The sequence below is a fragment of the Mustela lutreola genome, chromosome 3 (assembly GCF_030435805.1).
Source record: "Mustela lutreola isolate mMusLut2 chromosome 3, mMusLut2.pri, whole genome shotgun sequence".
NCBI lineage: Eukaryota > Metazoa > Chordata > Mammalia > Carnivora > Mustelidae > Mustela > Mustela lutreola.
Genome location: NC_081292.1, coordinates 211,214,736 through 211,239,136, shown reverse-complemented (window position 1 = coordinate 211,239,136; position 24,401 = coordinate 211,214,736).

Below are 24,401 nucleotides of genomic sequence, written 5' to 3'. Positions count from 1 at the left end.
CCCAACTGTGGAAAGAACCAAGATGCCCTTCAATGGACGAATGGATAAGGAAGATGTGGTCCATATACACTATGGAGTATTATGCCTCCATCAGAAAGGACGAATACCCAACTTTTGTAGCAACATGGACGGGACTGGAAGAGATGATGCTGAGTGAAATAAGTCAAGCAGAGTCAATTATCATATGGTTTCACTTATTTGTGGAGCATAACAAACAACATGGAGGACAAGGGGAGATGGAGAGGAGAAGGGAGTTGAGGGAAATTGGAAGGGGAGGTGAACCATGAGAGACTATGAACTCTGAAAAACAGCCTGAGGGTTTTGAAGGGGCGGGGGTGTGGGAAGTTGGGGGAACAAGGTGGTGGGTATTAAGGAGGGCACGGATTGCATGGAGCACTGGGTGTGGTGCAAAAACAATGAATACTGTTATGCTGAAAAGAAATAAAAAAATTTTTTAAAAAAGTCTGCACTTTTATCCACTTTGAAGAAACTACTTAAAGAACTGAATCGTAGCAGGAAGTCACCCCAGTAACAGTGCATCAGACGACTGGTTTCACACTTGTTTTAAGATTGTTCTTGATCCAGTCAGCTTTGGCTACCCTCTTCTGAGGGACATATTTGTGTGACAGTCTGATATGGAAGTAGTAGTTGCAGATCATAAAAACTTTTTATTCATAGTGTCTAATAAAATGGCATCAGTACATATTACTAAATATTTCTTAATCGCAGCAGCAAGAAATTGCTGCTACTCACATTAATGGTGGAAGTCTCAGTTCACATACATTTTGTGCTCTGAATTTCTTCCTCTTGGCTTAAATTAAAAAAAAAAAAATTCCTTTTCATCTGATTTTTTTTTACTACTATCATTATCTGTTATGTAGATTAATATATAGCATTACTTTGGGGGTCATTGGATTGATTACTCTTAAATATATATTCAAAATTGATTTGTCAGAGTCTCAATACATTATATGACATTTTTAGTGAATTACAAGGAAATTAATTCTTAAGAAAAAAAAATCTCTGTTTACATGACAATTCTAGGTATCTAGGACAGATAAGTGTCCATAAAGATTACGTTAGTTGTAAATCCTTTGGTTTGTATAGACTTCCAGGTGGAGCTGCTTTTGGATAAGCTCAAGAAAAAAGAACCAATTCGACGAGCTCTCTTTCTCTATAACGGGTCGCCAGGTCACTCTAAGAACATGACCGTATCAAGGCAGGGACAGATGCAGTGTGAGGAAATAATAGCATACCTGTGGTTAAGAGATACGTTTCTGCTTCATTATCTTTTAGTTTTTACTAATTCTTTTAATCTAAGTGATTTTTACTTTGTATAAAGTTTTTGGTATTAAATCAAAAAGGAAACACTGAAGAATACACTTGAGAAAATTTGGCTTTAAAGTATCGAGACTGAGTAATGGATTTTTGCTGCTGGCAAACTGGATATTCCAAACAACTGTTCTACAAAAATGCTGCTGAATAAATTATAACAAACATATTTCTTAAATATTATATTCTCAAAATATAAATCTCCAGTGTCCAAAAAATAAGCACTCAGTTAAAAAAGAACATTGACAAAATTTGACTTGTTGTATGTGAGTATGTGAGCCAGAGTGGCTGAGGAAAGGATGGGCAATAATTGCCCCAGATGAAATAAATTTTAAACCTGCAAAAGCTTAAGAAGTTGGAATTATCAGTTGCAAAATATGAATTTTTATAAAATGTTTAAAGAAAGAATAAAACTTAAAAAAATACAGAAACATCAGTGAAGATTTAGAAGACAACATAATTAACAACCTCAATTTAACAGGCCTATATAGAATACAAAAATTGACCATATATGGGTCACAAAGGAAGTCTAAACAAATTTCAAAAAGTTGGAATCATAGAAAATACACTGATCATGGGATATTTTTAGAAAGCAATAACAAAAGATAAATTGGGAATTAGGAATTGTGATTTTAAATAACTTATGGATCAAAAAGATCATTATGGAAATTCACTTTAAAATAATGAAAATTCTGCTTATCAAAAGGTGTGGGATGTCAAAGAAGCAGAAAATAAAGGAAATGTATAGCCTTAAATGCAATTTAATTTAAATGAAATATTAATCAAGAAAAAATTGAAGGAAACCAAACCAAAAAATCTAACTCCACAAAATAAGGAATTTAAAAGGGACATATCTACATGCAAAGAAGAGATTATGGTGATAGAATATTAAAATAACCTGTGCTTAGACATAAAAAAAAAACTGAAATAAAACAAGGATATTCTTAGAAAATCATAACACAACTGCCAAAAGGAGAAATAGAAAACCTGTATAATCCATTTAAACTTATAAAACATTCTAAATATTAAGTTGACAGCTAAAAATCTTTACACAAAGGAAACACAAATCCCAGATGGTTTTATAGGTGATATCTACCAAACCACGAAGAGCAAGACATTCTAATATTAAGCTCTTTGAAGGAATAGAAGAATAGAAAACACATCCAACTTAATTCTATGAAGCCAGTATAATTGATACCCAGAATGGTGGAAGATAGTTCCAGCAAGAATTTCATGCCAGTCTTTCAGAAAGACATTGATGTAAAATTACTACATTAAATATAAACACACTAAATGCTAACAGTTTATTTTAAAAAAATAAAACAACTAGGCCAATTTTGATTTGTTCTAGGGTGAGTTAACTTAAAAATATAGAAATGTAACTTAACACATGAATAGACTGAAGAAAAACAAATTTAATGTCTTAAATTTGGAAAAGCTTTTGATTAAATTAAATAACTTCATTATTTAAACAAGCTTTAAGTTGGATGTTTTCCAAGATGGTGGAGGAGTAGGAGACCTGAATTTTGTCTGTTCCCGGGAATTCAGCTAGATTGCTGTGAAATCATTCTGAATACCTGTGACTTCAACCAGAGATCTAAGAAAAGAGTAGTTACAACTCTGCAAGTAGAAAAACAACCACTTTCTGCAAGGTTGGAGGTGCATAGAAGTGATTCCAAGGTGATATATGGGAAGATGAAATGTGTGGGGGCACAGTGGGGGAGCCTCTGTAAACAAGCACCGGTAAGTGATATAGCAGTAGAGCCCCAAATCAAAACTTTTAAAAGTCTGCTCCAGTGAGAGACATCCCTACCTTAAAGGAGCTCAGGTGCTGAAGCAGGGCAGAATCTTAGATGGGACATCCAGGCAGAATCCGCTGGACCCCTGGAATCACAGGAAGAACACAGGTGCCTGAATGCAGCAGACTTCGCAGGCATCAGAGGAGGGAAGCTGGCTGCAATCATCATGTCCAACAGTGGGGTTATGGGATTACCATAAACCATGAACTATAGCATGGTTGGGCAACCACTCTCTGAGCAGGGGCCCAGCAAGCAGCATAACCCCAGCAGAGCCCCCTCCCTCCTTCAGGAAGAGCAGGAGGCATGGTACAAGTGGATGCCACAGGAGTCTGCAGGGTTTGGAGACTCCAAACAGAGTCACGTGCTTGAGACAGAAATGCTCAGTCACAGGTTAGATGAGCACAGAGTGTGGACAGAGATCAGGGAGAGAGGAGTCATTGCCTACTTTTCCTGGAGGGTGCACTGAGTAGTTGGGGGTACAAGCTTTCAGCCCTGGAGCAGAGATTGGAAAGCTGCACTTTCATTTTCATACTCTAAAGTGAGGTGGAAAACCTTTGGGGAACTAAAGCCACATAGAGCAACCTGGAGCCACTTACTTAGCTTGGTTCCTTGGCAATGGTGGTGTACTTCTGTCCCAGGAAAAAACACCTGAGAATCAGAACAACATGTCCCTCCCCCAGAAGATCAGCAAAACATTCAGCTAAGAACAGGTTTACACAGATCACACAGAACTGCAAAACTCCAGCACTAAAAGAAAAGAGTTTATAGAATTCACTGTTTTTTTCCTCATGATGTTGTAGTCTTTCCATTTCCATTTTTTTTTCTCTTTCCTTTCCAACCAATGTCTTATTTTGTCAGGTTTTCCTTGTTTGTTTTTGTTTTTTTTTTTTTTTTTTTTTTTTTACATATAATGTATTATTTGTTTCAGGGGAACAAGTCTGTGAATCATCAGTCTTACACAATTCATAGTACTCTCCATAGCATATAACCTCCCCAGTGTCCATCACCCAGATACCCCATCCCTCCCACCCACCTCCCCTCCAGCAACCCTCACTTTGTTTCCTAAGATTAAAAGTCTCTTATGGTTTGTCTCTGTCTCTGGTTTCTTCTTCTTTCATTTTTCCCTCCCTTCCTCTATGATCTGTCTTCTTTCTCAAATTCCTCATATCACTGAGATCTTATAATAATTGTCTTTCTCTGAGTAACTTATTAGGCTTAACATAGCACATTCCAGTTCCGTCTACATCATTGCAAATGGCAAGATTTTGTTTTTTAAGTCTTTTTTAAACTCTCATTTTTACATTTACATTCTCTCCCCTGTATTTAATTTTACTTTTGCATATATATAAGTTATTCCTTTTTTATAATCTTGGGATCTAGTTTTCTAACAAATGGACCAAAATACATATAGGATCCAGTGTATTATTCTGTTCTGTTCACCTGTTTGTTTATATTTTCTCTTTCTTTATTTTTTTTTTTAATTTTTTTTTTCAGTTCTGGGTCTCTTCTTATTTGATCAGTGTATATTTCTCTGGGACCATTGTTGCCATTTTAATATTTTGTTCTTCTTTTCATCTATTCTTCTCTGGACAGAATGATAAGAAGGAAAACCCACCTAAAGAAAGAAAGAAAGAAAGAGTACTGACTGCAGGGATCTAATCAGTATGGATATAAGTAAGATGTTGGACCTGGAGTTCAGAATACCAATTATAAATATATTAGCTGGGCTTGAAAAAAGCATAAAAATCACTAGAGAATCCCTTTCTGGAGAAATAAAATAACTAAAATCGAATAAAGTTAAATACAAAGGCCACTGAGATGCAATAAAAAAATGGAGGCTCTAACTATTAAGATAAATGAGACAAAAGAGAGAATTAGTGATGTAGAAGACAAAATGATGGAGAGTAAAGAAGCTGAGAGAAAGAGAGATAAACAACTATTGGATCACGAGAAGAGAATTTGAGAGATAAGTGATATCATAAAGTGAAACAATGTTAGAATAATTGGAATCCCAGAAGAAGAGGGAAGGAGAGAGAGGCATAAGGTATTTGGGAGTAAATTCTAGCTGAAAACTTGTCTAATCTGGGGAAGGAAACAGGCATTCAAGTCCAGGAGGCAAAATCAATAAAAATAGGTCAACACCTTGATATATAATGGTGAAACTTGCAAATCTCAGAGACAAATAGAAAATCCTGAAAGCAGCACAGGACAACCTTAACCCCAACCTACGATGGTAGAAACATTAGATTGGCAGCCCACCTATCCAAAGAGACCTGGCAGGCCAGAAAGCACTGGCATGATATATTCAGAATGCTAAATGAGAAAAAGATGCAGCCAAGAATACTTTATCCAGAAAGGATGTCATTCAAAATAGGAGAAAAAAAAAAAAAAACTTCCAGGACTTTGTAATCACTAAACAAGCCCTTCAATAAATATTGAAAGGGGTCCTCTAAGTGAAGAGAGAGCCCAAAGTAACATCGACCAGAAAGGAACAGAGATAATATACAGAAACAGTGACTTTACAAGGAATACAATGGCTCTAAATTCCTATCTGTCAATAGTTACTCTGAATGTACATAGGCCAAATGCCCCCATCAAAAGACACAGGGTATCAGATTGGATAAATAAGCAACACCCATCCATATGTTGTCTGCAAAAGATGGATTTTAGACCCAAAGCACCTCCAGAATGATAGTGAGGGGGTGGAGAACCATTTATCATGCTAATGGACACCAAGAAAGCTAGGGTATCAATCTTTATATCGACAAATTAGATTTTAAACCAAGATTGTAATAAGAGATGAGAAAAACACTATATTATAATTAAAGGGTCTATCCAACAAGAGAATTTAAGAATTATAAATATTGATGTCCCTAACATGGGAGTAGCAAATTATATAAACCAATTAATAACAAAATTAAAGAAACACAATAATATTACAATAATAGTAGGGGATTTTAATACCCCACTCACTGCAAAGGAAAAATCATCTAATCAGAAGATCAACAAGGAAACAGGGGCTTTGAATGACACACTGGACCAGGTGGACTTCACAGATATACTCAGAGCATTCCATCCTAAAGCAACAGAATACACATTCTCCTTGAGTACACATGGAACATTCTCCAGAAAATGGGTCACAACTGGTACCAAAAGATTGGGTTCATTCCCTGTGTATTTTCAAACCACAGTGCTTTGAAACTTGAACTCATTCACAAGCAGGGAATTTGGAAAGAATTCAAACAGAAGGAGGCTAAAGAGTGATCCCAATCTTTTGATCACTCCCTGCATATTTTCAGACCACAATGCTCTAAAGCTAGAACTCAACCACAAAACGAAGTTTAGAAAGAACCCAAATACATGGAGACTAAATAGTATCCTTCTAAAGAATGAATGGGTCAACCGGGAAATTAAAGAAGAATTGAAAAAAATCATGGAAACAAATGATAATGAAAATACAACGGTTCAAAATCTGTGGGATACAACAAAGGCAGTCCTGAGAGGAAAATATATAGTGGTACAAGCCTTTCTCAAGAAACAAGAAAGGTCTCAGGTACACAACCTAACCCTACACCTAAAGGAGCTGGAGAAAGAACAAGAAAGAAACCCTAAGCCCAGCAGGAGAAGAGAAATCATAAAGATCAGAGCAGAAATCAATGAAATAGAAACCAAAAAAACAATAGAACAAATCAACGAAACTAGGAGCTGGTTCTTTGAAAGAATTAATAAAATTGATAAACCCCTGGCCCGACTTATCAAAAAGAAAAGAGAAAGGACCCAAATAAATAAAATCATGAATGAAAGAGGAGAGATCACAACTAACACCAAAGAAATACAAACTATTATAAGAACATACTATGAGCAACTCTACGCCAATAAATTTGACAATCTGGAAGAAATGGATGCATTCCTAGAAACATATAAACTACCACAACTGAACCAGGAAGAAATAGAAAGCCTGAACAGACCCATAACCAGTAAGGAGATTGAAACAGTCATTAAAAATCTCCAAACAAACAAAAGCCCAGGGCCAGACGGCTTCCCGGGGGAATTCTACCAAACATTTAAAGAAGAACTAATTCCTATTCTCCTGAAACTGTTCCAAAAAATAGAAATGGAAGGAAAACTTCCAAACTCATTTTATGAGGCCAGAATCACCTTGATCCCAAAACCAGACAAGGATCCCACCAAAAAAGAGAGCTATAGACCGATATCCTTGATGAACACAGATGCGAAAATACTCAACAAAATACTAGCCAATAGGATTCAACAGTACATTAAAAAGATCATTCACCACGACCAAGTGGGATTTATTCCAGGGCTGCAAGGTTGGTTCAACATCCTCAAATCAGTCAATGTGATACAACACATCAATAAAAGAAAGAACAAGAACCATATGATACTCTCAATAGATGCTGAAAAAGCATTTGACAAAGTACAGCATCCCTTCCTGATCAAAACTCTTCAAAGTGTAGGGATAGAGGGCACATACCTCAATATCATCAAAGCCATCTATGAAAAACCCACCGCAAATATCATTCTCAATGGAGAAAAACTGAAAGCTTTTCCGCTAAGGTCAGGAACACGGCAGGGATGTCCATTATCACCACTGCTATTCAACATTGTACTAGAGGTCCTAGCCTCAGCAATCAGACAACAAAAGGAAATTAAAGGCATCCAAATCGGCAAGGAAGAAGTCAAACTATCACTCTTCGCAGATGATATGATACTATATGTGGAAAACCCAAAAGACTCCACTCCAAAACTGCTAGAACTTATACAGGAATTCAGTAAAGTGTCAGGATATAAAATCAATGCACAAAAATCAGTTGCATTTCTCTACACCAACAGCAAGACAGAAGAAAGAGAAATTAAGGAGTCAATCCCATTTACAATTGCATCCAAAACCATAAGATACCTAGGAATAAACCTAACCAAAGAGACACAGAATCTATACTCAGAAAACTATAAAGTACTCATGAAAGAAATTGAGGAAGACACAAAGAAATGGAAAAATGTTCCATGCTCCTGGATTGGAAGAATAAATATTGTGAAAATGTCTATGCTACCTAAAGCAATCTACACATTTAATGCAATTCCTATCAAAGTACCATCCATCTTTTTCAAAGAAATGGAACAAATAATGCTAAAATTTATATGGAACCAGAAAAGACCTCGAATAGCCAAAGGGATATTGAAAAAGAAAGCCAACGTTGGTGGCATCACAATTCCGGATTTCAAGCTCTATTACAAAGCTGTCATCATCAAGACAGCATGGTACTGGCACAAAAACAGACACATAGATCAATGGAACAGAATAGAGAGCCCAGAAATAGACCCTCAAATCTATGGTCAACTAATCTTCGACAAAGCAGGAAAGAATGTCCAATGGAAAAAAGACAGCCTCTTCAATAAATGGTGCTGGGAAAATTGGACAGCCACATGCAGAAAAATGAAATTGGACCATTTCCTTACACCACACACAAAAATAGACTCAAAATGGATGAAGGACCTCAATGTGCGAAAGGAATCCATCAAAATCCTTGAGGAGAACACGGGCAGCAACCTCTTCGACCTCTGCCGCAGCAACATCTTCCTAGGAACAACGCAAAAGGCAAGGGAAGCAAAGGAAAAAATGAACTATTGGGATTTCATCAAGATCAAAAGCTTTTGCACAGCAAAGGAAACAGTTAACAAAATCAAAAGACAACTGACAGAATGGGAGAAGATATTTGCAAACGACATATCAGATAAAGGACTAGTGTCCAGAATCTATAAAGAACTTAGCAAACTCAACACCCAAAGAATAAATAATCCAATCAAGAAATGGGCAGAGGACATGAACAGACATTTCTGCAAAGAAGACATCCAGATGGCCAACAGACACATGAAAAAGTGCTCCATATCACTCGGCATCAGGGAAATACAAATCAAAACCACAATGAGATATCACCTCACACCAGTCAGAATGGCTAAAATCAACAAGTCAGGAAATGACAGATGCTGGCGAGGATGCGGAGAAAGGGGAACCCTCCTACACTGTTGGTGGGAATGCAAGCTGGTGCAACCTCTCTGGAAAACAGCATGGAGGTTCCACAAAATGTTGAAAATAGAACTGCCGTATGACCCAGCAATTGCACTATTGGGTATTTACCCTAAAGATACAAATGTAGTGATCCAAAGGGGCACATTCACCCGAATGTTTATAGCAGCAATGTCTACAATAGCCAAACTATGGAAAGAACCTAGATGTCCATCAACAGATGAATGGATCAAGAAGATGTGGTATATATACACAATGGAATACTATGCAGCCATCAAAAGAAATGAAATCTTGCCATTTGCGACAACATGGATGGAACTAGAGCGTATCATGCTTAGCGAAATAAGTCAAGCAGAGAAAGACAACTATCATATGATCCCCCTGATATGAGGAAGTGGTGATGCAACATGGGGGCTTAAGTGGGTAGGAGAAGAATAAATGAAACAAGATGGGATAGGGAGGGAGACAAACCATAAGTGACTCTTAATCTCACAAAACAAACTGAGGGTTGCTGGGGGGAGGGGGTTAGGGAGAAGGGGGTGGGATTATGGACATTGGGGAGGGTATGTGCTTTGGTGAGTGCTGTGAAGTGTGTAAACCTGGTGATTCACAGACCTGTACCCCTGGGGATAAAAATATATGTTTATAAAAAATAAAAAAAAAATGTTGAGTGAAAAAAAAAAAAAAAAGAAGGAGGCTAAAGAGCATCTTATTAAAGAATGAATGGGTATACCAGGAAATTAAAGAAGAATTTTAAAAATTATGGAATTAAAAAAATGGAAGCAAATGAAAATGAAAACAAAAACTGTTCAAAATGAAACACAACAGTTCTAAATCTTTGTGATGCAGCAAAAGCAGTCGTAAGAGGCAAGTACATTGCAATACAAGCCTTTATCAAGAAACAAGAAAGGTCTCAAATATACACCCTAACCTTACACCTAAAGGAGCTGGAGAAAGAGCAGTACATTAAGCCTAAATCCAGCAGAAGAAGAGAATTGATAAAGGTTAGAGCAAAAATCAATGAAATAGAAACCAAAAGAATAGTAGAACAGATCCACAAAACTAGGAGCTGGTTCTTTGAAAGAATAAATAAGATCAATAAACCCTTGGCCAGACTTATCAAAATGAAACGAGAAAGGACCCAAATAAAATCATGAATGAAGGAGGAGAGATCACAACCAACACCAAAGAAATAAAACAATTATAAGAACATATCATGAGCAACCATATGCCAACAAATTAGGCAATCTGAAAGAAATGGATGCATTTCCAGAAACATGTAAACGACCAAAACTGAAGCAGGAAGAAATGGAAAACCTGAACAGATGCTTAGTCAGGAATGAAATTGAAGCAGTAATCAAAAATCTCCTCTGACAAACCAGAGTCCAGGACCAGATGGCTTCCTAGGGGAATTCTACGAAACATTTAAAGATAAATTAATACCTATTCTTCTGAAGCTTTTTCAAAAAATAGAAATGGAAGGAAAACAAACTCTTTCTGTGATGCCAGCATTACCTTGATCCTTAAACCAGATCCCACCAAAAAGGAGAATTACAGACCAATATCCTTGATGAAAATGAGTACAAAAATTCTCACCAAGATACTAGCCAATAGGATCCAACAGCACATTAAAAGGATTATTCACCACAACCAAGTGGGATTTATTGCTGGACTGCAAGGTGGTTTAGCATCCACAAATCAATCAACATGATACACTGCATAAATACAAGAAAGGACAAGAACCATAGGATTTTCTCAATAGATATACCTGATCAAAACTCTTCACAGTGTAGTGATAGAAAGAACATACCTCAATACCATAAAAGCCATATACAAAAAGCCCACAGAGAATATCATTCTCAATGGAGAAAAACTGACCACTTTTACCCTAAGGTCAGGAACACGGCAGGGAGGTCCACTTTCACCATTGCTGTTGAACATAGTACTAGAAGTCCAAGCCTCAACAATCAGACAATAAAAAGAAATGAAATAAAAGGCATTCAAATGGCACAGAAGAAGTCAAACTCCCAGTCTTTGCAGATAACATGATAGCCTATATGGAAAACTCAAAACACTCCACTCCAAAACTGCTAGAACTCATATAGGAATTCAGCAAAGTGTCAGGATATAAAATCAATGCCCAGAAATCAGTTGCATGTCTATACACTAACAATGAGCCAGAAGAAAGTGAATTTAAGGAGTCAATCCCATTTACAGATAGACCAGAAACTGTAAGATACCTGAGAATAAACCTACCCAAAGAGGCAAAGAATCTGTACTCAGAAAAATATAGGACACTCATGAAAGAAATTGAGGAAGACAAAAAGAAATGGAAAAACGTTCCATGATTATGAAGTGGAAGAACAGATATTGTTAAAATGTCTATGCTACCTAGAGCGATCTATACGTTCAGTGGAATTGCTATCAAAATATAATCAAGTTTTTTTCACAGAGCTGGAATAATAATCCTAAAATTTGTATGGAGCCAGAAAAGAGCCTGAGTAGCCAAAAGAATGTTGAAAAAGAAAACCAAAGCTGGTAGCATCATAATCCTGGACTTCAAGCTCTGTTACAAAGGTATAAGCATTAAGGCAGTGTGGTACTGGCACAAAAACAGACACATAGATCAATGGAACAGAATAGAGAGCTCAGAAATGGACCTTCAACTCTATGGTCAACTAATCTTCAACCAAGCAGGAAAGAATGTCCAATGGAGAAAGGACAGTCTCCAACAAATGGTGTTGGAAAAATTGAACAGCCTCATGCAGAAGAATGAAACTGGACCATTTCCTTACACCACACACAAAAATAGACTCAAAATGGATGAAAGACCTCAATCTGAGACAGGAATCCATCAAAATCCTGGAGAACACAGGTAGTGACCTCTGTGACCTTGGCCCAGCAATTTCTTGCTAGGCATGACTCCAAAGGCAAGAGAAACAAAGGCCAATATCAACTATTGGGACTTCATTAAGATAAAAAGCTTTTGCACAGCAAAGGAACCAGTCGACAAATCCAAAAGACAACTGACGGAATGGGAGAAGATATTTGCAAATGTCTTATCAGATAAAGGGCTAGTGTCCAGAATTGATAAAAGACTTAGTCAAACTCAGCACCCAAAGAACAAATAATCTGATCAAGAAATGGGCAGAAAGGAACACTGGGTGTGGTGCAAAAACAATGAATACCCTTACGTTGAATATAAATTTTAAAAAAAATTCTAAAAAAAAAAAAAACTCAAAATGGATTAAAAACCTAAAAAAAAGAAAGAAAGAAATGGGCAGAAAGGGGCGCCTGGTGGGGCTCAGTAGGTTAAAGCCTCTGCCTTTGGCTCAGGTCATGATCTCAGGGTCCTGGGATTGAGCCCCCCCATCGGGCTCTCTGCTCAGTGGGGAGCCTGCTTCCCCCTCTCTCCATCTGCCTGCCTCTCTGCCTACTTGTGACCTCTCTCTCTCTGTCAAGTAATTAATTTTAAAAAATCTTTTGAAAAATGGACAGAAGACATGAACTGACATTTCTGTAAAGAAGACATCCAAATGGCCAACCGACACATGAGAAAGTGCTTCATATCATTCGACATCAGGGAAATACAAATCAAAACCACAGTTAAATACCACCTCACACCAGTCAGAATGGCTAGAATGAACAAGTCAGGAAATGACACGCTGGCGAGGATGCCAGAAAAGGGAACCCTCCTACACTGTTGGTGGGAATGCAAGCTCTGGGAAACAGCATGGAGGTTCCTCAAGAAGTTGAAAATAGAGCTGTCCTGTGACGCAGCAATAGCTCTAGGAGGTATCTAGCCCAAAGATACAGATGTAGTGATCTGAAGAGCTACCAGCTCTCTGGCGTTTTATAGCAGCGGTGCTGTCCATAGCCAAACTGTGGAAAGAGCCCCAACGCTAATCAGCAGACGCATGGATAAAGATGTGGTACATATATATACAACAGAATACTACTCAGGCATAAAAAAAAAGAAAGAGAGAAAGAAAGAAAGAAAGAAAGAAAGAAAGAAAGAAAGAAAGAAAGAAAGAAAGAAAGAAAGAGAAAGAAAGAAATCTTGCCATTTGCAACGACATGGACCAACCTAAGTGTATGCTAAGAGAAATAAGTCAATCAGAGAAGACAGTTATCATATGATCTCACTGATACACAGAATTTAAGAAATAAAACAGAGGACCATAGGAGAAGGAGGGAAAAATAAAACAAGATGAAGTCAGAGAGGGAGACAAACCATAAGATAGTTTTAATCATAGGAAGCAAACAGGTTTTCTGGATGGGGGAGGGTAACTGGCTGGTGGACGTTAAGAAGGGGATATAAGATTCATGAATCACCAAACTCTACCTCTGAGACTAATAGTATACTCTGTGTTAATTAGTTTAAATTAAAAAATGTAAAATAAAAAATAAAATTAAATAAAGGTCAAGTGGTAAGTATGAACAAATACCATCATCTTACATTCAGAGTATGCCAGCACCTGTTTATCGGTCACTATGTGAGTTAATGGAATTCTTACTGCTGAGAGCAGTGTAAGTTATGAAGATGGGAAAAAAATATGGAGTGATTTTATAAAGCTCAGAAATCTACTTGCCAGTATGTAGAATTATTTCTTTGTTTCTGTTTTTTTTTTTCTGTAATAGCAAAAAAAAATTAAAAGCCCAAAACAATCCAAATAACCTTTGACAGGAGAATGAATAAATATATTATGAGTTTAATATATGATAAGATACTACTCAACAGTGAAAATTAACCTTACAGATTTCTCTAGATAGTTTGATGTCATAGATTGATGTTATCATTAATTAGCTTTTCTGTTTCTAGGATGAACCCAAATTTAGAGACAAACTCACTCCAATTACTGTTTTTATGGAATATCGGCTAGATCACAGAACAGCTGCTGATACGAGTCTTACACCCAGTCTTAATAAGTTCACTCCAGCCAACACTTGCTGATGGTATTACACTATCTCCACTTATCACTAATTTTATATTTTAATTTTTTTAAGTTTTATATTTCATTTTTTTAATTATCATGTGGGATTGCTTTTTAAATGTTGTGTTTCTAGTCAAAGAAGCCAGGGGAAAGAATCGGAATTTTCAGGTCACAGATATTTGAAGCCACTCAGAATTTGCAGAGAGAGACAGGGTCATATTTCATACATGTTACATAGTAAAATAGTTCAAGGAGAACAAAGTGCTATCTATTTACTGTTTTTGCTAAACAAGTTTTATGTCTATGTTTTCTTTAATTTACATTTTAATTATAAAAATAATGTATGTGTACACATATGCAACCTCTTACATCTATGTCATTAAATTAATTCACATATATTGTTGCTTCATTGCAGTTAAATTGACAGCTAAGATCTGCATCATGTAATTTTATTCTGTGTAGCTGCATATCCCTTGTGACTTGGAAGAGGAAACCTTTCATTATTTTCCCCCTTTAAATCATTCTCTCTCTCTCTCTCCCTTTTTTTTTTTTTTTTTTTTGTCTGTCCCTGGGCTTGAAGCTTTTTGAATATTAATAGACCAAGAATGGCTTCCTCTTTTTCTTCTTTCTTCTTTAAAAACTTTTTAGATTCTTTCACATTTTGCCCAACCTCTTCTGCTGCTTCCCACTGTTTCTCTTTTTGCATTTTCCATACTGATCTAGCCTCCAGATCTGAAGGGAGAAAATTCAGGTTTTTGGCTTATTTCACCCATCCTGGATTGGTAAACTTCAGTGCTTTTAGTCCCTTTTCCTTCCTCTCCTTCCAAATAGCCATGCATATGCTGGACTCATTTTGTCCAGTTTCCATTCCCTTTGGTATGCCTGTTGGAATTGCTTCCACGTGCCCATAGCTTCTTATTCTTTTACACTCTGAGGCCATATTTCCATGATGTCAGTAGAGGCATAGTCTGCAACAAGAAATTCTAAAAGGGTGGGCGCCTGCGGGGCTCAGTGGATTAAGCCTCTGCCTTCGGCTCAGGTCAGGATCCCAGGGTCCTGGGATCGAGCCCCACATCGGGCTCTCTGTTCGGCTGGGAGCCTGCTTCCTCCTCTCTCTCTGCCTGCTTGTGATCTCTGTCTGTCAAGTAAATAAATAAAATAAATCTTTAAAAAAAAAAAAAAAGAAATTCTAAAAGGGAAACTTGTTTCTCCCAAGATAACTCAACTTAGCTAGCAGCAGCAGGTTCATGCTGATTCCTCATTTCTTTTCTTCTTCTTTTTTAAATCTTCATTTCTTGACTGTACTTTCTCTTCTACATGACACTTCATTCCAGAATCGTAACAACAAACATTTGAGATAGAACTAAAATGTTCCAGCTAATTTTATTATATGCTGTGATTGTTTTTCTTCCTTTTCATTCTTGACTAGCTACACTGATCTATTTAAATGAAACAAGATGGGATTGGGAGGGAGACAAACCATAAGTGACTCTTAATCTCACAAAACAAACTGAGGGTTGCCGGGGGGAGGGGGTTGGGGAGAAGGGGGTGGGATTATGGACATTGGGGAGGGTATGTGATTTGGTGAGTGCTGTGAAGTGTGTAAACCTGGTGATTCACAGACCTGGGGATAAAAATATATGTATATAAAAAATAAAATAAAAAAAAAAAAATAAGCAGCCATGGGGCTCCTGGGCGGCTCAGTCATTTGAGCATCCGACTCTTGATTTCAGCTCAAGTCATGATCTCAGAGTCCTGGGATCGAGCCCTGTGTTGGGCTCTGTGCTCAGGGGGAAGTCTGCTTTGAGGATTCTTTCTCTGTCTCTCTCTCAGCCCCTCCCCTCACTCCCGCATGTGCACACGCCTGGGCCTGCTCTCTCTGTCCCTAAAATAAATACATCTTTTTAAAAAAAGCAGCCATGATACTTTTTACTTCCAGGTATGCAAACAAGTTGATGAGTGTATCTAAATATATGTGTGTTTATGTATATTCACATACACCTACATATACATTGACTTATATTAATTTACAGTGCATATGTGTCCTACCTTGGTATTTTTTTCATGTAGAAACAATAAAATGATTTTTTCTAGGTCCATATTCTGCTTGACTGTGGTAAAGACAATGTCTGCAAACCTAAATTGGAAGTTTCTGTAGATAGGTAAGTTTTGCTCGAAACAATGAACAGTATAACAAGAAATTTACATGGAAGAAGACACTTTTCTGTTCAAAGCAATAGTATATTTTAATGTTAACTAGTTATAAAGGAGGATAATTCATAATTTTCTGGAATAGTAAGACTATCAGTATTGAACTTTAAGGAAATAAGTACTGTTTTCACTACTTGCCTAGGTTGGCAAATCTATTTCCATGCAGGATGAGTAGTGTTACAAAGTAATATCTCTTTTTTTTTTTTTTGTCATATTTATTTATTTTAAATTTTTTCAATTTATTTATTTTCAGAAAAACAGTATTCATTATTTTTTCACCACACCCAGTGCTCCATGCAATCCGTGCCCTCTATAATACCCACCACCTGGTACCCCAACCTCCCACTTCAATCCCCTCAGATTGTTTTTCAGAGTCCATAGTCTCTGATGATCAGAGACAAAGTAATATCTCTTTTTTTTTTAAGATTTTATTTATTTATTTGACAGACAGAGATCACAAGTAGGCAGAGAGGCAGGCAGAGAGAGAGGAGGAAGCAGGCTCCCTGCTGAGCAGAGAGCCCGATGTGGGGCTCGATCCCAGGACCCCGGGATCATGACCTGAGCCGAAGACAGAGGCTTTAACCCACTGAGCCACCCAGGCACCCCAAAGTAATATCTCTTAAAGATATGTTTCATTATAGATACCCAGTAAGCTACCAGAATCTTATTAATATTTTATGATATATGAATTTTAAAGAATATTTTGAGAATCATGACAGTGATTAATTCAGCTTTTAGAAGAAAAAAAATCAGGGAATTAATTAGTACCTACAAAGAGATACAAAATTACTTCAGCAACAGACATGACTGGTAGTGATGTATTAGTAGCATTAATTCTGTTTTTTCCTGAGAGAAGCATGGGATTTGCACTCAGTGTGCTATTTCCAGTTTTCTGTTGAGCTGTGAAATAGGCTTAAAATATCGCCAGACTCTGTTGAACATGTCAGTGCTATATATTTCCTTTGTTTCTTTGAACAACCCTGCTCTCCCCCTGCAGTTTTTTTTTTTTTTTTCCATTGTCTAGATTTGTATTAACTTGTAGTAATCAAAAGAAGATCTATATTGGGGACGACAATCCCCAGTATTCTGAGCCAAACTGCCAAGGCTCAGAATCAAGGAGAAGGTGCCCATGAAACTGAGCTCATGGTTTCCCTCCCTCCGCAGGCTGATTTCATTGGGGTTGTCCGCAATAGTGAAGTAAGCAAACTGCCTCTTTAAAAATCGAAATGCACTCATAGATCTCATTAACATTAATGAGTTACCCCTCTATTTAGTGTAGTACAAGCTTAGGCATTCTACTTAAGGCTAAATTGCTAGGTAGTAGAGTGCCTGTCTTATATAATTCCTTTCAAGCCTGATACTTTTCACAATGCATTGATAGGACATTTTTAGAATTGCTAGCTAAGTGCCTGAAATAAGGTCAGATCCATCCATCAAATAATTTGTTAGGGGTAATAAGGTCCTCTAGGGATCTTTCAGAAACACCTTGACATTCATATGTGGCAGTTGGACACAATTCTAGCTTCTCCCATACCCACCCCACCATTTACTCAAATGGATGGATATATTTTTTAAAATAAGAAACTTAGTTATACAACTGCGAGATGTTGTCTAGGAATTTTAGTGTGTTTTTTGGGGGGGATCATTAATTTATTTTCCTTTCAATCCTTCCCCTGCTTTTTTTTTTTTCTTTTTTTGGCTGTCAAAGGTATTTGCAAGACTTTCCTGTGTATTTAAGACAAAAGACCAAACCCACCAGGTTAGGTATGTGATCTTGGAAACCCAATGAAGGCTGGAACTCAATTAACATATTTTAACTAAATAGATTTTTTTTTCTTTTAAAGAAGAAAGCATATTTTTCTGTGGGGTTTTCCATAGAAATTTTTTAAAGAAATGCTTCAGAATGTCTCTTTAAGTTGGTTTTGATTTAGAATGTAATGACTAGCAGAGTTTGTTTTATTTTGACTAAGATAATAATGGATTGTGCTATTACACTGTATTCAGTAAGCAGTGTTTACACTGCCTTCATTTTGCTAAATGGATTGAGAACATGGGTTAAACTAAGGACTAAAATTGTAACTCTGATATTTTCACCTAATGCTTTAATGAACCCTTAAAGCTCTTCTGACAGATACAAGACTGCCGTTACTAAGTGTGATAGAGTTGTCTCATGAATTTGAAACTTATCGCCATCCCAAACAGAATCAAAGAGCACCTTAGTTGGATCAGGCTCCCCTTCAAGTGGAGAAGGGAGCCCAAGAGTTTGAGAAAATGTGCTCAGTAGGTCTGCTTCTGAAGTGCTCTAAAAAGTGAACAAACATATAGCTGGAGAACTCTTCGTATCAAGGTAAATGGGAGTATATTTCATCCTACTTTTTTTCTTGCTACTTTTTCTGTAAAATTTAATTATAGTACAAAGACTTTGGTAGTTTGAAGATCTGTTTATCTTTCCTGTTAGATATTATTCAAAGGCACAGACTTGGCAACTAACAGTGAGTAACCCTTAGAGGTATAATGAACAGCACAGTGCATACATGGAATCATCAACCTTGCGGTGGCGCCTGGATGGCTGTCAGGTAAGTGTCTGACTGTTGGTTTTGGCTCAGGTAATGATCTCAGGTCATGGGATCGAGCCCTGCATTGGGTTCCACACTACTCGTGGGGTCTGCTTATCCTGCTCCCTCTGCCTCCGCCCCATTCTCTTTCTCTCTCAAATAAGTAAATAAAAATCTTTAAAAAAAAATCTTAAAAAAATATTTTGCTAAGAGATTAGATCTTTATTCCAACCATAAAATAGAAATTATAATTATGTGACATAATAGAGATGCTAACTATAGCTACAATGGCAATCATATTATAATTTATAAATGTATCAAATCAACATGTTTTATGACTTAAATTTACACACTGTTAAATGTCAAATATATTCCAACAAAAGTTCCAATTCCTTCAGGTATAATTTCCATTAAAAGTCATTATTATTTCTAAATGTGTGGTCTCTTAGGAAGGAGGACCTGAACAAAGTACCCTGAGTTTAACTTTTACACATGTATTTAACAATGTTTCACTGACAAGTGAACATATATTTCCCTGTTCTCATTATCTCTAGCCTTCTCACTCACAGGTCACCCAGTGTAGATAATTTCAAGTTATTTCAAGTGGCCCGCTCCAGGCTTTATAAAGTGGGAGGGGGTTTGATGAAGTCCCCACCAGAAGTTTTATTTTTGTGTATCATAAATGATCCTCAAGAAGCCTGCTTTCTCTTACCTTGTTATCTCAGTTCTTTTTTTTTTTTTTTTTAATTTATTTGACACATAGAGAGAGAGAGTGAGAGAGGGAATCTAAGCAGGGGGAGTGGGAGAGGGAGAAGCAGGCTCCCTGATGAGAGGGATTCCCTACTGGGAACTTGATCCCAGGACTCTGGGATCTTGACCTGAGCTAAAGGTAGATGCTTAAGGACAGAGCCACCCAGGCACCCCCAGTTATTTTCTTTAAGAACAATGTTCCCCTGCAGGAATTCGGTTGATAATTGTTAGTGGAGTTGTGATGGGCATAGACAAGGTCTGGCTCTAGCCCTACCTCTCAAGCCTTGTGTAAGCCGGGTTCTCTCACTTTTTAAACCCATTCATTCTTCTTTCCTGATCCATTAACACAAGTTCATTGTTAATTTCCTGTCCCCAAATCAGTGTGCAGAATTGCTGTACTTTCACTGAATCAACAGATACTCACTTTTGCATTTTTATAATGTTAATATTAGGTATTATTATGAGTAGATAAAATTACGTTCATAATTGTTAAGTAGGCTCCTTTATGATTGGCCCATGTATCGTAAATAAAAGAGATTCGATAGAAGATCAGATTTAATTATCTCGGTTAGAGTGTTTTCAGTTTTATTTTAAGCTCAGAAAAACCCCATTTTGGAATAATTCCTTTTATATTTGGATATTGGAATTTGAATTCCACTGATTAGATACTGTTTTAATCAATATTGCTCTCTCTTCCTCCCTCTTCAGCTCCTGGCTGGTCTTTGTTTCAGTGTGGGCCAGCAATCAGAGATGGATACTTCCGTGAAATTCGATTTACAGATCCAAAGGTATGGAAACAACTTGTTTCAGTTTGTAATAACGATTAAGGAAATGTTACTTGTCATAAACATATTATGTAATATGTTCTAAATGTTATGGAATAGAATAGGCTGAAATTTCAGTACTTGACTATATAATTTTTATTATTTTATTATTTTTTAATTTTATTTTAAAAATTTCACTTACAATGTTTCCAAGGCTGATTACTGTTTTTAAAAATAAAATAGTATTCATTGTTTTGTATAAATATATTAATGTCATAAATACTAAAAAACAGAAAATCTAGAAACATATAGAAAGAAAATAATAATTACCCATAGATACCCTTGTGAACATTTTGTTATATATCATATCATATCAATTTCTTTTACAGAATAAGATTTTTTTTTACTTGAACACATCTCTGTATGTTTAACTATTTTCCTTATGGGTGGACATTTAATTTGCCTACAATTTTTTTAAAGATGTTATTGATTCTGAGAGAAAGGGGGGCAGAGGGAGAGAAAGACTGTCCAGCAGACCGTGCAGAGCAAACGCGGCCTCCCTCTCCTGACCCTGAGATCGTGACCTGAGCTGAAATCCAGAGTTGGACACTTAAGCCACCCAGGCACCCCTGCCTCTAATTTTTTTTTCAAACTGTGATGAACATCTTTGTAGAAGATATGGTTTTCATTTTTTATTATGCCATTTTAAAAATCAATATTTCTATCCTAAGAATAATTTATTTTGAGTTTTGAGCTTGTAAAACAAAAATAAAAGAAGTAAAATTTGGTCATCTTGGAATTAAATGCCAATGAAAATCGTTTTTAGTTAGTTTTTCCTTTCTTTGTTGCTTTTAATTTGTTCATTTGTTTCACTGCATTTGCCTCTGTATGTCTTTGACGATGATCATGCTTAGGTCAGGTCTAAATATATATTTTTTTCTTTTTCAGCTCCATCTCTCTGACAAGGTAAGCCCAGTTGTTTCTTACAGAGCTGACCTCGCGGTCTTAGCCGCTGTTGTGATAAGAAGGTCAGTATGAGGACTGAGTTGAGTGTCTTATTCTTGTGAGATTTAAACTGCTTTAAAATGCAATTACTTTTTAAAAGTAACTGCGAGGCTCAGTAGCTTCTTGTAGGAAGGATCCTCCCAAATTTCCTGGTAGTTTTACCAGAGCTAGAGCTTCTGTAGAAGTAAGGTCCTAGGTGTATTCCAAAGCCCCAAATATTTGCTGGTATCCTCCAGAAATAAACCAGATGTGGCAACACCAGGCACAAAATACGTGTTGAACTTTGATGCAATGTCATTTACCAAGTCACCCGTTCCGTGAGATGCAGGTTTGTGTGCGTGTTCACATACACATACAGCTCCTTTTCTTTTAAATGTGTACATTTTTAATTAGTTCTGATTAGATTCATCTGGATACAGGGTACTTTTGAAAATGAACTGACCATATCGTTTTGTAATCATGGTAAGTTTTCTTTGGTCATCGTTTAGAGTTTCAAGTCATGATCATATCTTTCTTCCAATTCCAGATTGTGGGCGTAAGGGGAACGCTGAGACTGAAGAAGATGCCCGGCCTCTTGTTCAGCACTTCTGTGAGGTCTGCAGTTGTTGGCTTTAACTGATGCATGGTAGGGAGCCTTTAAAGAGAAGAACAGATAGGCTACTTATAAAAAGCAAGTCTGTTTAGGGGCGTCTGGGTGGCTCAGTGGGTTAAAGCCTCTGCCTCCAGCTCCAGTCATGATCTCAGGGTCCTGGGATCAAGCCCCGCATTGGACTCTCTGCTTGGTGGGGAGCCTGCTTCCTCCCCTCTCTCTGTCTGCCTCTCTATCTGCTTGTGATCTCTGTCTGTCCAATAAATAAATAAAATCTTAAAGAAAAAAAAAAGCGTGTTTAATGATTATGTAAACTGCATTTTTAAGAATGTATCTGAACTTTCTTTGAATTTTTTCCCTATTCAGAAGTTCCTTTTTTTAAGACAAATAGCCTCAAGTGGTTAAAGAATGCACTGTATACAAATTGTCTAAAATCAGTTACTTCACTTGAATAAAAGCAATAGGTCATTGTTCAGTATTTTCATATGGATTTTTTGCAGCTCTAACTAAAAATTGAAAGTGCCTATAGCAGATCATCCAAATTTTCTTCCTACAGAAAGAAAATATCATATACCATCTTTCCTTTGAAAACTTTTTCATATTTTTCTCTTGTTATATATTTTCATCCTGACATATACTGCCGTATAGTAGAGATAAATTCTGAGTGGATCTCCTTTGCCTAGTAGTGATCCTGTTAAAATGTCAGAGTGACTATGGAACCTCTGCTGCTATTCAGATCTCTTGCTAAAGTTGGTGTAGGGGGACGATTATGGAATACATTTTTGCTCAAAGTATTTACATTTTCTTTTCCCCATTAGCTCAGAAACAACGGTCCAAGTTCATTCTGCAAGGCAGTGCTGAATCTTCAGTGGCCTTACACACGTGACCGTAGCCCGTTGTTACACAAGCTTCAGTACAGAGCTGGCGGGCCCACAGACTGCAGGTCAGACATGGAGACTGACCCTTTGAGAATTAACGTAATGTGCTTAATAGCAACTTCTCATTATGATATTTAATGCTTTTCTTTCTAGATATATGGGAGGAATGTATGAAATAAGACATTTATTTATTTTTAATGATTTTACTTATTTATTCTAGAATGAAAAAGAGATGAGCAGACGGGAGGGGCAGAGGGAGAGGAAGACTCCATGCAAAGCACGGATCACGACGTAGGACCCGATCCCAGGACCCCGGATCGTGACCAGAGTGGAAGGTAGACAGGTAACCCACTGAGCCACCCGGGTGCCCAAAATAAAGTAAATGCTTTAGTAACACAAACCCACTCTAAAAAAATATTTTACTTCATAACTAGTACACTAAAGATTAAATTGTTTATTTGTATAATGAGTAAGGATTAATTCCTTACTCTGCCAAGTCCTCATGAATCATTTACTTATGGAGAGACCCAGCTTGACTTTGGGTCCATTGCATTGTGGTTTATCCACATATGATATTGTGATGGGTGTTTTGTTGTTGAAATTTTTGTCTTTGGAAAAAGATCTAACATTTCACTTAACCTGGCTCTTTTGACTTCCATGACTTAGAAAAACTTCATTTTGTGGAGTTCTATACTTTTGGACATCTTAGCACATGTATTTGGATAAGAAGCTATTACCCAATTTGGACTAAGGAAAGTTAAGAAAACGGAACAAAAAGCTCTTTTGAAATGATATATATACATGATTGACACTTATCACTGTTGCGCACTATGAAATTTCAGGCTGCTTCCCTGTGTTTTATCCGTGTCCCCTGTAGCTATGCAAGGGGAGAAGAAAATCATGGCTAAGCAGAGGTAACTTTCCACATACTAAGGACTCTCTGTGCTTACATTCTACCATATATTAAGTAGTAAATTTGTCCTAACACATTTTCAGTCACCGTGTTTAATCATATATAACAGTTTATGCCAAAACATCAGTGCAAAATGTTTTCCACTGTTATATACCATCAGTTTCTCTGTAACCCTAGGTCTCAAATTCACAAACCTAAAAGAATGACACAGTTCCTGGCCAAGGGGACGCGAGCCATCTCCTCACCAAGCAGTATCTCACCCTCGGCGAGGGAGATGTTCACACTTCGGTAAGCGCCACTTCAACAACAAGCACATTAGACATTAAAAAATATGTGATTATAGAACTGATGCCAGAGAACATTTCAAAAATAGCGACAGCTGTGCTTGGAAGAACCACATATATTTTTACACTATTCACTCCACTTACTGTCCTTGTTCCTAGTCAAATTAATGCCAGATTTTCTGCAAATGATCTATCTTTGTAGATCGCCAACAAAAGTATTTTGTATTCCAGTTTATTTTTCTGGCTGTACTCTAACTGACCTCTTTCTTGACCTCATCCTAATCTTGGAGGCTTTAGTGCAATATTGGGAGAAAAACCCAGGAGGCCACAACAAAAATACATTA